Here is a 15,450-nt window from a genome sequence, read left to right on the forward strand (position 1 = left end):
GTATGTGTGTGTGTGCGTGTGTGTGCGTGCCTGTGTGTGAGCTCGTACTACATGGACTCCTAAACGTCTGGGCCAATTTTTTGAAATTTTACACAAATGTACTTGATGTGTTTGGGAGTATTCTTACGCAAGTTTTGTATCAGAATGTCTCCGATAAGTATTGAAAATCGATAAACAAACACATCCGATTTCAACCCCTTTCACAACTTTTATAGAGCCGTTATAGAGCCGTGAGAAGTTATATTACCGCACGAGCAGAAAAGTACAGCGAATAAAATTAACAATAAGTTCTTTGACAAGACAGAGGCGTGTTACAAAAAAAAAATGCTTCAAACGTCATGGTTTAGTTATATTTTAAAGAGTATAATTAAGCCATGATGTTTGAATTTTGTGTTTGTATTTAAATCTTTCATTCAAACCATTATGTAAAAATAATTTTATAAAATCGAGACGTTTTTTTTTATTAGTTGAAATGAATGTTTCTGTTTAGAGTACATATGAAACACGATGTTCAACTTTTACATTTGAAACTTATATTCAAGCCATTATATATAAAAATATTTGTTAAAATCCACAATATGTTCTCCACAGTGCAATTTATACTACAATCTATTGTAGACTAAGTCACTGCGATGAGGCAGGTGAAGCTTCCTGTTCTTACACCCCGGAGCGTTCTTCAACAAAAACAAGCACTCAATCGATTTGACTGAAAAATGGGTGATTCTACCGATTTCAATGGCAATGAAAGTATAGTAACATGGTACATTTGTTGATCTTAATTCAATCTCGGGCAACGTCGGACCTACCTGCTAGTTATAAAGAATATAAAAATGAATTGAAACATCTAATACATCAAAAAATTAAATTGAATAGAAAACAACGAAAAACAGTAATCATATAAATCGTAAATCTCATACATTGATGCATAAAGTAGGAACACAGCAATAAATGGATGTAGCCTGCAAAAATAATCACGTGTACACCTGACTCATTGAAACAAAATTCTCTTTTTTTTGTTTGATCGATTAAGAACTGAAGAGTCCCCAGACTTTTTTTTTTTAACAAAAGGGAGGGAAAATCCATTGATTCACGTTAACAAATAGAAGATGGGAGATGAAAATCAGGGCTAAACAATTTAAGATTCTAATTCATGTGAGTGGATATTTCTTGACTATAAAAAGAATTTTAGAATGTGAATCTGAAGTTAGGCATATCCCCAAAGGAATGAAATACAAAGTGCTATAGATATATTTTAATACGAGTACTATATCTATCTATTAGTCTATATCTATCTATTAATCTACCTATCTCTTTCTCACTCGCACGCCATCTCTTTCTCTCTCTCTCTCTCTCTCTCTCTCTCTCTCTCTCTCTATATATATATATATATATATATGTAGTAGAGATTTAGAATGCTATCACAATGCGAGGCATGAGATATAGTCGGTGTTGATGAGAGAAGACGAAAACAAGTGGCGATTTACAAATCAATAAGTACATACATATATTTTATATATACATATATTTATTCAATTGTATTAAGTGCAAATGTCTTACTTGTTATGTCTGTGACAATATCCATTATATTTCGAGGAAAATTTCCCCTTTTCAAATGGTGGATGTGACAGATCGATTCAAAGCATGCCGGAGGATAAAAAAATGAATGTGTACCCATAAAAGATCTTCTTATATATATATCCTTTGACTGAAATCTTCATAAAATGGTTTTTGTTATGTTTTATTGCGATCGGTTACCATTTGCAAGATCTGAAAGTCATCATGGGAATCCTCAAAACTAATGTTCCTTGTGAGAGAATGTGTGCTGATTTTCTGATGGATTTCTCAAGGTATTCCCATAAAATCTAAATATTGTCAGGAATTATGACCGAACGCTATTGATCACTATAGTCTTTGTGAGCATCTGCCACACTTTCAATCTCCCGAAATTTGGTCACGAAACACTGAATTGTCTTTCTATCGAGTACATTGCTTTTGCCAAAATATTTTATGCATTGCTGCTGAGACAGTAAAAATGATTTTGTGGCCAAATGCACCTCGATAATTTTAATCGCTGCTCCGTAGTATAGTGTCCATATTAGTGTCAAAAGCAACTTTCAGGCCTGCTGTCTACATCCCCTGAAAATATGGAAACACTGCAAAACATATATTTGGGATGAAAAACAATATTTTTGGATCTCTTTCTTTATATATATATATATATATATATATATATATATATATATATATATATATATATATATATATATATACAAATTACCATTAGCGTATGAAACGATGCTGTTTGTGTAAACAAATTGAGCTTAGGTACTTTGGACAATGTCAAAACATTGTTAATTCACTGGCCGCATAGCAGCAGCCGTATAGCGCAACGGTTAGAAGCTCCGACTGTCGTTTGGGCGATCGGGTTTCGATCCTGGCTTGAGGAAGTTGCTTGTCTTGCCGCAGTATAGTCATCCACATACAGTCATGTTTCGCTGTTTCACAGCTCATCAGTGCGACTAGACAAGAAACTACCTCAAGCCAGGATCGAAACCCAACTGCCCAAACGACAGTCGGAGCTTTTTACCATTGCGCTATTCATTCATTGCGATACACATCCACATACAGTACTGTTTCGTTGCATCACAATTCATCAGTGCGGTTAGACTAGCCAAGGATTGAAGCTAGAACCATCGCGTTAATAGTCGGCAGTTCTAACCATCGACCACAGGAGCGACGCCCATAAATGACCTCAACAAATGTCTATTTCAAACAAACATTCGTCCACCACTTTTATAGTGCTCTGGCTCTTTGTTTTTTATTCACAAACAAAGAGAGAGAGAGAGAGAGAGAGAGAGAGAGAGAGAGAGAGAGAGAGAGAGAGAGTCTTGCATTTACAGCCAATTAAACAGCGAAATTAGTTACGACAGTGCGTTACCCAAAGAACGGGACTTAAATATATGAAGTTATCCACATACAGTACTGATTCATTGTATCACAACTCATCAGTGTGGCTTAATTAGCACTAACGCTTTTCCCTAGACAAATATTGAACTTAGAACCATCGCGTTGATAGTCAGCAGTTCTACCCACCGACCCACCGGAACGGCGCCCGTAAATGACCTCAACAAATGTCTATATGCCGTTGTGTGGGAGTATTTTAAATTTCAGTCGTGTTTCACTAAATGATAGAAATATATTTTTTAACTGAATCGTTTATTTGGAAGGAAATGCTTTTTCTCATGAAAAGATTTATAAATAAAAATTATAATGGGGTCATTAATAATTTAATGGCAGGCCAATCTGACTATCATATAGCTTGCCTATCCCCCTCCCCCAAAGATGTTTTAGTTCTGTGGAGAAGAGTGTAGCATTTCTAAGACTTATATTCTACAATTCAATTTTGCACTGTGATCAAATGTAACCAGGTTCGAAACTAGTTCGTTCTATGTCTCTGTCTATCGCTATGCATCTACAAATCAACCAAATCAATCAACCTATCTTTTTATGCATCGGCTTTTAATAAATAAATGTAATTTCAAAGGAATATGTTGATATAGCGGAAGGCTTGAAGGAATTCCGGTGTTTCTATTCCGATCTTCTCGGGTGGGCGTTGTTGATGTTGAGGATCACAAGTGTTGCTCGAACGAACTCGTTATGTCTTTTCACCAAGCTACTATTTTATAGGCTTATTAAATTTCGCACAGAATTGTTACTTTTGAACTTGAAACTCTTTTTATTGGCTGGAAATATTTAGAGTTCAAACATTCCTGTGAAAACTGATTTGCTTTTGAAATGATGAAAAGAACAAATAACAAAAAAAGGGTACTAATTAAATATTATGTAATATAGTGAAGATGTTTTATTAAGCATTCGTTCGAATCGCATCTTGATGTCAAAACTGACAATAAAAGAAGTAAAAAGGAAAGAAGAGGTAAGGAAAAAAGGAAAAGAAAGAAGAGGAAACGAACGAAGAAAGAAAAGTACTAACTTATGTTTGTTCATCGAATCTACCACAGTGATATGTAGGAAACTGATTTTTTTTTACAAACTGATTTTGACATTGTATTGTATTTTCCGGCATATTGTTTGGCTATTAAAATCGAATAGCAGATCTATCCAATTCTGAATAACGCAGCTTGTCCAAGAAGATCTTGTCTGTTTTAATATAGAAGAGTATAAATAACGTCGGTCTAAAAACTTAAACTTACGGTGAAATGTCGTACATAAAAACGGTTTATTTATTTTTTCCAAGACATTCGCTAACATCCAACCTAATCATATAGAAGAAGACTTTGCATTTTTCCCCTTTTCTTTCATTATTTTGTCGGCGTTGTTAAGTCTGGGAATGGTGACTCATAGAAAAGAGACAACGTTGACGATGGTATAAAAATCAAATCAAATATGTGTTGTATGGTTGGCGCGAAAATTAAAATGACGTCTTTTGAAAGTAATTTTTTTGTAAAGTAAAATTTGAAATATTTTTTAGACTTTCGGTGGCATCAATTCTAATCATAGAAATTATACATCATTACTTGGTTTTCTAAAGATATTCAAATTAAAATAAGGTTTGAAAAAACGTGTCTCACTGCTGTTAAAAATGTTTTTTTTTCCTAAAGTATGTAAACCTGATTAACAAAGGTAGTTAAATGTTCGACCAAGGAAAGTTAGGAAGGTGTTCTTATAAAATCGCCAAAATGTGTGTAAGAATTTGTTCCTTGTACGAGTGGAATATTTGCTTCTGAGTAGCTATTTTATTTACTAATGTTGTACTATGTCTTTTGCAATGAAAGACGCATTCATTTCAACTGTTTTAAAAATACTTAATTCGGCTTGGCGGATTAGTAATACTGAGACATTTTCGTATAATCACCTAAAAAAGCCTATTTCTTAGAACTGAACGCGTGTGGAACTATGTTCCGCTAACCTGTTTTTCGACTGACTACAACATACTAATCTTCAAGTCCAATGTAAACAAATTCTTGGATAGCCGTCCCCTTTAATAGTCAACTTAAAAAAAAAAATTCCATCACTGTACACGCACTAACCCTTATCCTTAAGTGGCCTTCGGGCCTTGATAAACGATGACGACCCTGTAAAAAAAATGAAAACTAAGCTTAGGTCATCATTAAGAAAAAATGTTTGGGGTTTTCTATAACTATCACATAAGCAGTTAATGATTTACATTGAATAATGATTTTTTTGGTTGTTTGGATTTTTATCTCGCATAATATTATTTGACATGAGTTGAACAACTTATGATAACGAAAATAATTACCTTAAATATACATTTTGCACTTGTTTAAAAAAATCAAATTTATTTTATATTTCAGATCTACCTAAGACGAGTTTAAACAGCCTCGGAGCATCGAGCAAGTCCAAATTGTCTTTGCCGTTGTATGCGGCCATATTTACTTTAATTGCCTTCAAATAAAATCGAAGCGTATAAGAGAAACAAGTATTGTTTATTTTATAAATGTGGAATGAAAATGACACCCTGACTGATGTCAAACACGTTTTCTATTTAAACATCTATTTCGATTGTTTTACTTTTTAGATATCATTCAAATACTTTTACTCCCTTTCACAAGGAGTATTGCTATTTGGACGTAAGGAGTACTATTTAGGATCATGTCTTACAGGGGACCGTGAGAAGTTAAGTAGCGAGATGTCTGTTCAGATTGCATTTAAACTTCTCCAGGTAATAGGAAACAGGAAACAGGGAAGGAATTTCAAAGGCTAGCAGCCCGAGAGGAAAAAAACTATTACAGCAAAAGACTTTCTAGCAACTTCAACAGTAAAAGGGTGGGATTTTGCTGCTTGTCAGGTTAGTCAACGGGTGTGAACGTCGAGAAGGCACAAGTGCTATGAGTTCGCCAGAGCACATTCCATTAAAATACTTGTAAAATAGGCCCAAGAGTACGGTATTGCGGCGATGGGATAGAGGTTAGGTTTAGCTGACTGCAAGACCTGTCTAAGGTGAGAGACTAGTAGTAGAAGCACCAGCCCAGATGTGGCAATCATACTCAATGCATGTGCAAATTGAGACTTTGTAGAGATATAGGATGCGCTCTGGTGTGATTAACTATCTAGCACGGTAGAGGGAGTCTACCTTCTTTGCTGTAGCTTTGGTGATATCCTCAATCTATTTGTTCCAATTCATGTTGCCTGTGAATGTTAGGTAAGGGAGTTTGAAAAATGGGCGCTCAGGTGGGGTGTTATTTTTAATGGCAATCGGTGGGTGAGAATGTTTTTGTAGCTGTTAAGGAAAAAAGCTTAGTTTGAATACCATTTAGTAGTTATAATCCATTTACGGCTTCATTCAACTACATACTGAAAGTCGTTTTCTAGGGTCTCTGTTATAATAATAATAATAATAATAATAATAATAATAATAATAATAATACATATAGTAATAAATAGTAATGTTAGAGAATGGATAGAGAGAGAGAGAAAGGGGAGAGAGAGAGAGAGAGAGAGAGAGAGAGTGAGTGTGTGAATTATAGTGTAGACACGTTGACCGGAAGTCAAGATCAGCTGATTGGATTGCGTGTGAGTCATGTGATCAGGTTAGCTGAATCGAGGAGATTTGGTTGGGACTTAGAAGAGAGCGGACGGCTTCGCCGTTGTCTCCTCCCCTTCGCTAGGGGGGGGGGGGCGAACGATAACATGGTAGAAATAAGACCTAGAAGAAGAAACCACACAGGCCAAATTCACTTTCCATTCTTCTGCGATCGATCTGGAATGTGAATAAAAATCTATAGAATTAATTTCTTGTCTTGGGGTGAAATAGATCTTCGTCCCCAAAAACAGGTATCAAGTCTCCCTCCCAGACGAGATGTTCCAGATGGGCCAAGAAGCAGAGGTATGTGAAAATGCATGTCACACACACAACGACACTAACTCTGATAAGATAATTAAACACTCAATCCTTTATGAATAGACAATACAACAGTAAGACCATCCATTAAAAAATATGTTTAAGGCTCCTAGAATTTATACTAGATTCGTCCACAAAGTATTTGGTAAAATTCAATTGTAAGTTACACTCTTCCGGAGGTTGAAGGTTCAATCCTCAGTGCGGGTGACATTGCAAATACAATTGCAAATTACTTAAGATGGTCTGATAGAACAAGAGTATACTACCCCCTGCGGATTAAATAAACAGTTGCATTCGAAATTGTGTACAAATTCCCGAGTTAGGCAAGATAATTTTGAAGAAAGTTGGAGGTTGAAAAGTTTTGCGAATGACACACAAAATGAGTATGAGATTGAGAACGTATTAAATATGTAATATAGTGAAGATGTTTTATTTATCTTTTACTTGACTCGCTCATTGTTACTATTTGAAATTATTTATCGAGAAAATAAAATGAAGTGTGTTTGTCTTTTATAGGTTTATGAACTACTGTAGAGATTTTAACCCAAATTGATGTGCTTGTGGTTTGAATGATGCAATAGGAAAATACTGTTTGGAATTTGGGAAAATAGAATGACAACTAATATATGTATTAGGAATTTTGCTTGGTAAAATGGAATGTTGGAAACAAACTTAAGAATTGTAGTTTTCATAAATAACGAATGGTTTACGCGAGAAAGATGAGGTAACTGTTCTAGTTAGTGCTGTGAAGCATGTTTTAGTAGTCATGTGGTCAGAGCGTTTAACAAAGTCACGTAATCAGAGGGTTTAACAAAGCTAATTATATATATATATATACATACATATATATATATATATATATACATATATATATATACGGAGGAAAGATAGTTTTATATATACACATAAAAAGTTCTCCTTTTTGGCCTAAATAATTCCCTAGAAATATGTTTATCAGTCCCGTATAAAACTGCTGTAAAATGGTGTATGGCCGTTTGTTAAACTGTTTGTTGAACTGTATATACACATATAAATATATATGTGCACACAAACTAGACGTCATCACGCGTATTGATAAGTATACACTCAACACCCTAGAAAAGATATGGACCGTGATACAAACATACATGAACACTAGACGATCACAAACACGTTAGTATACACGTGTTATATACGCACATTCAGCAGATGCGTTAAAGACACTTGTAAATATATACACCCATTATATGCAGCCAGTATATAACAATCGTCTCTGACACTAGCTAGATTATAGATTCAGTAAAACACGAGTCCAACGAAGACATTTGGCATATAAGTTGAATTCTGATAAAAAAAGTTTCATTCTTAAAAGTAGATTACTAGAGTATATGAATTTGTATTTTTTAATGGAAATCGTCCGCGGCAAGATATAAAGCCATTTGATGTAAGAAGCTATCAAGACGTAAGTTGGTAAAGAGAGGATATGCTTATTGAAAAAACTAAAGCTATTGTTTGAAGGAAAACATTGAATAGGAAGAAAGTTCCACAACGTTCCACCTCATTGAAAGAAGCTGCTAGAATAATAAGCTGTATTACAATGAGGTAGTAAAAGTAAATTGATGGAGACCACTAGACTAGTTAAATGAGTTCGAACAAATGAAGCAGAGAATAGACCAGACAATTGTAAAGAACACATCATAATAGTATTCATTATGAAGATCACGTTTCCTCAAATTTTGATGATCTTTGGGTGTGTTTCTAGCGATTATGGCGTTTCATATCTTCGAAAAGCGACACAGATTCAATTAAATTATGTTGCTGTTCACTGTTGTCTAGAAATCTCATTTGTTCACCGATTTCAATATCCGCCTCTCTAACTAGTTCGATGGTGATTCCATGAATGATTATATGTGGGCCCCAGTTGATAAGAAAACCCCAACCGTACAGTCTACATTACTAAAGACTAACTGATTGGCGGGGTCAAACTGGTATCTGATCGTCTCTTGTAAAGTAAAGGTCGCGAATGCCAAGATGTGATGGAGGCTAAAAGCGGTTTTCTTGATCGATCTGCATTTGATAAAAGTTCCTATATGATATGCACTTTGAACTTTCGGAATATATCGATTATTAGCCAATATATGATGTTTTTCTTCACTCTTTTTCCTTTGAAAAGCATTAAATTTGTTTTTAATATATTCCTGGAGGAATATATTCACTATAAATTAATTCAGATTAAATAGTCAACATAGAGTAAGTATAACAGATTTATTGCACAAAAAAAGTACAATATAACAAATCAAATGTTTACACTCGAATGATATCTTGTATGCCGTAATATCAAGATTTGCGTACTCCCCGCTGGTTACATTTGGATTAGTAAAAATGGCTTCCCAGAGTCGATAGGGCTTTTATGGACTAAGTAATCCATTCTCAGACGACATCAGGATCTTACACTATATCAGTTTAAAACACATTGTATGCTTCGTACGTAATGCGTGTGCCTATTATATTTCTATCCTACAAGCGCACGTTTTAAATCATATTATGTTAGATCGTACTATCGATTTATTTTTAATGTCGTTTACGTTGAAAGACAGCGGATATAAATATTTAAGTTCCTCATTTAATGCCCAAAATTTAAGTTTTTATAAAATGGAAGCGAATTTTGAAGTGAATAAATGTGATATATAGTGTTTTAATATAAGTAGTATTGGGGGGGGGTCTGAGTAAAGGAAACAATTATCTTTTCAGTAAACAGTGCCCGTTTATCCAGATTCAATAATCTGGATAAACAGGCACTGTTTACTGAAAAGATAGTTGTTTCCTTTATTCAGACCCCCCAATACTAATTAAATTAAAACACTATATATCACATTTATTCACTTCAAAATTCGCTTCCATTTTATACAAATACTACAAGGAGCACCTGGCGTTGCTCGGTCGTAAAACACGCTTAAATATGATATTTTAATTTACGCAAATTTCGTATTTATTATTACAGAGTCAATTATTTAATATTATATTGTACTCAATATATATAGTCCTGATTTCAAAAGTAAATAAAAAATATGATTTGAGTGTCATCAGCTAGGATCGAAACTGAGACCAAAACATGAGAAAACAGGTTCATGGTTAGAACTTTTTCTTCGTACTCAATATGGTTGAACTGTGGAAAGGAGTGTGGATTTTATTAAATACAATCTGGTTTCCATGACAACAATGTTTTTGATAGACATGATGCAAGCAAGGGCGGTCGGATGATCCACAGAGGTTTATAATTATATAGATTTACCGTTTAAAATATAATTACAAAATTTATATGAAATTATACTACTGTTTACTGTTGTCAAAGAAATATATAAGACCTCCAAAATCTTATACAATAAACTACTTCGTTACATCGTGAATGAAGCTAAATCGCGTATTTCTAAGTTTAGGTAACAAAAGATTTCTTCAAAATGTTGTCCTTAAGCTACTTGAATTAGTTGTTTGCGACCCTCATAATTTCATCTCGGATGATCGACATCTTGAGTCGAAATGCCTGCTTTACAGACAAACAATTGTGCTTATTGAAAACGTCATAGAAAATTAATTTAGTCTATACCAGGAATAGCGCACCTTCTACAAGTGATGTTGCTTCTAGTAACAGCACTAAACTGGGTACTCCACCAGACTAGATTAATTTTCGTCTTGGAATCTGAAACATTAAAAGGCCACTAAATATATATATATATACATATATATATATATATATATATATATATATATATATATATATGTGTCCACTTAAAAATAGCCAGATCTCTTTAAACTTTCTCTTACCGACCAACTGACACCACAAGACAAAATGCAATTCTTTTTCCAACAAGATGGCGCTACATGCAAACACGTCTTACAGATCACTGACACGAGTTCATGACATGTTTATGGAAGAGAGAACAACAAGCAAAGGGTTATGCCCACCACGTTCCCCGGACTTGTCATCATGTAATATTTATCTTAAAAACAAAAAGCTTACGCAAATAATCCTCACAATCTAGACCAACTAAAGGAGAATATTACCAACGCTATCAAGAGAATCACCAGAGATCTACAGGCAGTATCTTCAAACGTTGTTAGATGTGCCCAGAAACGCCTAATTGTCAACGGGGAGCACTTCCATCATCTTTTATAACACTACAGATAATTAAAACAATGGTACAGGCAATTTAAACAATAAAAGAATGTTCATCCTCTCTCCCACATTTTCTAGGTCACTTTTAAGTGGGTCACCTAATATATATATATATATATATATATATATATATATATATATATATATATATAGTGATCGTCACTTCTTGACAGAAGAAGACCATCTTTCCCTTGCTTTATTGTTGATTACTCATTTATTTTCATTTTTCATGTATTTTTGAAATATCTTTTTTTTTTTAATTATATGCACATATATACTTTATATATACACACACACACACACACACACACACATATATATATATATATACTTGTGGAGATGTGATCAAGATGCATCAATTCCTATTTTCTGTGGGAACGAAGGTGGCTCTTCAGACCATCCCTGCTCTTACACAGTCTATTACAAAGGTCACACTTAAGCTGAGATTGAGGGATGCCAACTGGTGTTGCTCTTCTGTGGACGCTCATATGACGCTTCAGGCCTCCACTTGATTTACAGACCACAAAGCAAACAGAACATCTGCGCTCTGCAATGTTATCCACATCAAAGAAAGATTGATCTCCATGTGAACGCTTGTGGCTAGCTAGGCCAGCTTCGGATAAAGTCATTTTACCGCATAAATCACAGGTGTGGTTCTGCATGAAATCCTCCGACAGACCTGATATATCTGACAGATTTTTCTTCCGGATATCACGCTTCATTTTTGCATTCTCATATTTTTTCTTCTCAAAACTATCACAGCCATGATAGACCAAGGAGCGCCACTTTTTACGATCATTGGAAGCACTTTCCCAACTAAACACGTCAGTACCAAGAGCTTTAAGATTATCTTTGATGTTATCCTTAAAGCGTTTCCTCGGTTTATGTTGTGGACGCTTTCTTTGTGTAATTTCACCATAGAACAGGCGCTTTGGCAACCTATCGTCGTCCTTGTCAGATGTCCAGCCCACCTCATCTGGTTGCGTATAATCAACTTCTCGATACAAGGTACGTCAGTTAGCATGAGAACATCCGTATCAGGTATAAAAGTGCTCCACCTGATGCCCAGAATGTGTCTCAGGAATTTCTGGTGCACTCTCTCCATGCCTTTTATGTGTCTACCATAAGTTGTCCAGGCCTCAGAAGCGTAAAGCAGGGATGGTAAAATACAAGACTGATAGCCACTGATCTTTGAATAGTTATACCCCTGTCAGACCATACTCGCTTCTCTAAGCCACCAAAAGCCTTAGTGGCACACTGTATCCTATAGTTGACCTCAGCATCTAGGGTTCCATCTCTGGCGAGAGTACTTCCCAAATACACAAATGTGGCAACCACGGCAAGTCTCTGGTTGTTGACAAAAATATTTGGTTCCACATACAAACTACCGGGTGGAGGTGTGAACATGGCCTTAGTCTTCTTAAGACTAATAGTAAGCCCAAAAGACGCACAGGCTCCCTGAAAACAGATCCATGATACCCTGCATATCCCTCTCACCATGGGCCACAAGATCGGCGTCATCCGCATAAAGCAATTCACGAACCAGATGCTGAAAGGTCCTTGTAGAAGCATGGAAACGACGAAGATCAAAGACCCTACCTGTGGTTCTGAAATGCAAATAAATACGTAGAGAACATTCCCTAAAGGCATACGATAACATAGTCGCAAAATAAATTGAAAAAGGTGTAGGTGCAAGGATATCGCCCTGCTTCACATCATTGTCGACCGAAATGGGTTCTGATAGGCATCCGTTGAAGTTCAAGCGAGCCTTCATATTAGTGTGGAGCTCCCTGAGTAATCGTAAAAATTGAAGTGGGCATCCCAACTTCCTCAGAATTATCCATAGGGCACTTCTGTTTACCGTATAAAAAGCCTTAGTCAAATCAACAAAAACCTGATAAAGCGGAACACGGTGTTCAGAGCAGAGAAGATCATGTCCGTAGTTTCTCTGCCCGGACGAAAGCCACTTTGGCTTTCTGGAATGATGGATGGACAAATATACTTTAACAATCTATTGAGTAGAACTCTGGAAAATACTTTGCCAACTGCTTCCAACAAACTTATCTCACGACAACTTCCACAGTCGGTCCTGGGCCCCTTTCCCTTGTACAGTGATATAAGAATTGCATCAACCCAATCCTGATGGACGGGAACACCCTTCCAGACATCAGTGATAAGATGAAGAATTTCATGAACAAGTTTATCACCCCCATGTAAGAGGACTTCCACAGGAATACCATTAAACCCTGGAGCCCTCCCAACGTTCATTTCCTTGATTGCATCTCTAATTTTATTCTCAGATGGGACACAGACATTTCATGGATAAGCTTTTGTTGTGATAAAAATTCATTGATGACGTCCTCATCAACATTAGAGGGGTTGTCAAAGAGATCAGAATAATGCTCGGTCCAACGAAGGAGAATCTTGTTAGGATCCTTTATAAGGGCTATTCCATCACTTGAGAGTAGGGGAGATGTAGATAGTGTTTGAGAACCAAAAGCTTTTTTAAGCAAATGGTACATGCGTTTGAGGTCTTTACAATCATAAGCCATCTGGATTTGGCTGGCGAGTTTAGCCCACCACTTATTCTTCATTTGGCGGAGTCGCTTTTGAAGAATACCCTTATTTGATTTAAGTGACTGTTAGAGGGACTCTCGACCTCCATGAGAGGCAGACAACCTTTTATGGTGCAACTCATTTTTAGCACTTAAGAGTTGAGTAATTTCAGAATCATTACCATCAAACCAATCCTGATGTTTAGATTTGCGGAAGCCAAGAACATTAGCATTTATTTCATAGATTGTATTTTTAAAATGCGCCCACGACCCATCAAAATCAGCAGAATTAACTACGGATCGAAGCTTTTCACGTACACTTGGATCATCCAGCCTGGACACATCAAACCGCCTGGGAATCTTAACACGACCCAGCAACACTTCCTCCTTATACAGATTTTCAACTTCCCGCGTACCAAAAAGTGATCTATGCCGCATTCATCTCCACGCATAACACGCACACTACAGACGTCCTGCAAATCTGCCTTCCTGGAAATAATGTAATCAATCAAGTGACCTTGTTTTGAACGAGGATGGGTCCAGGTAAGCTTATGGACCTCCTTGTGGCTGAAGAAAGTGTTACAGATAGCAATGTCAAACTGAGTGCATAGGCGGAGAAGATGCAGACAATTACTGTTGACCCTAGCTACACCAAACTGGCCGAGTGAGTCCCAGGTGTGAGTAAGATCTTCTCAGATAAAGGAATAGAGGAAATGGTACGACTGAGATCTCGGTAAAACGCCGTGATGGTGTCTTCATCATGACCCATGGTAGGGGCATACACAGAAAAATCGTCATATACCTACTGTGTGTAAGAGGAAAGCGCATCATCATAATTCTGTCACTTACACAGATTGGCTGTTCAGTCCTCGTCACTAAATCAGAACGCACAGCAAAGCCAATTCCACCTTCTCTTCTCAGCCCCGATGGTTTTCCTTTCCAAAAAAGGTGTATCCCGAGCCCACTTCCACCAATTGATCCTCACCACTCAATCGAGTTTCAAACAATGCCGCAGTGTCTATGCTGTACCTAGCGAGCTCTCTTGCAACAATAGCTGTCCTACGCTCAGGTCTTTCACTATCCAGGACATCTAGCAAAGTTCTCACATTTCACGTAACAATAGTTAGGTTATTCCTCACCTGATAAAATTTTGATTTTCCTTGTTAATTATTTTTCTTCAGCGTTATCTTGTTTCTCCTGCAAATATAGAGCAGCCACCGACCACAGGAAGCCGACCAGCTAATAAAAGGATAGACATTTTATAGGTCACCTTTTCTAGACCCTTCCCAAATTCATGGGTGAGCAGTGTATCCCTAGAAAAGGCTGCTCAGTCGCCAGATCATCCACGGAAGTTGCTTCCACCTTGTAAGCGATTTAGTCGACAATGTTAGATAAATCACTGGCCGCCTATGTGCAGATTTGCAGCTATGCACTTCCAGCCCGCTAAGACTGTGCACGTCGCCACTCACCTATCGCCACAGGACTTTCACTTTTTTTCTTCTTCTTCGAAAGATATCTGCATATAACGATCGCGACACAACATGCTGGTGCTACACATATTGTACCCTCTCGCACCCTACCACTGGTTGCACAGTGATAAACTGAAATAGTGAGATGACTGAGCAGTGGCACAGTGTGCATGTTTTATTATCACGGAGATTTAACCTCTCCGGCAGCTGGACATATACACACACATACACATAATCAAGCAAACATGCATATGTATATGTATATATCCCTAGTTCTCACAATATAGTAACCCTCCAGGGAGGCTAACAGGTACTACATCTTGCCCAAGGGTAACCTGAAACTATGCAAGGCAGAGGCGTTCATCTCCCTGAGGTAGTAGGTATACCCGCATA

At 36.6% G+C, this 15,450-nt stretch overlaps 1 protein-coding gene across 1 annotated transcript in view; it reads left to right on the forward strand.

The window, feature by feature from the left end:
• The window catches only part of LOC145291087 (defense protein l(2)34Fc-like), a 54,197-nt gene extending 48,745 nt beyond the window's left edge, over positions 1-5,452 (forward strand). The window contains exon 5 of the mRNA XM_080136603.1: positions 5,334-5,452. The gene's annotated coding sequence lies outside the window, so the exon portion shown is untranslated. The remainder of the gene's footprint in view (positions 1-5,333) is intronic.
• The last annotated feature ends 9,998 nt before the right edge of the window (positions 5,453-15,450 follow it).

This window comes from Euprymna scolopes, chromosome 12 (assembly GCF_053919585.1).
Source record: "Euprymna scolopes isolate OS-2025 chromosome 12, ASM5391958v1, whole genome shotgun sequence".
NCBI classification, from domain to species: Eukaryota; Metazoa; Mollusca; class Cephalopoda; order Sepiida; family Sepiolidae; genus Euprymna; species Euprymna scolopes.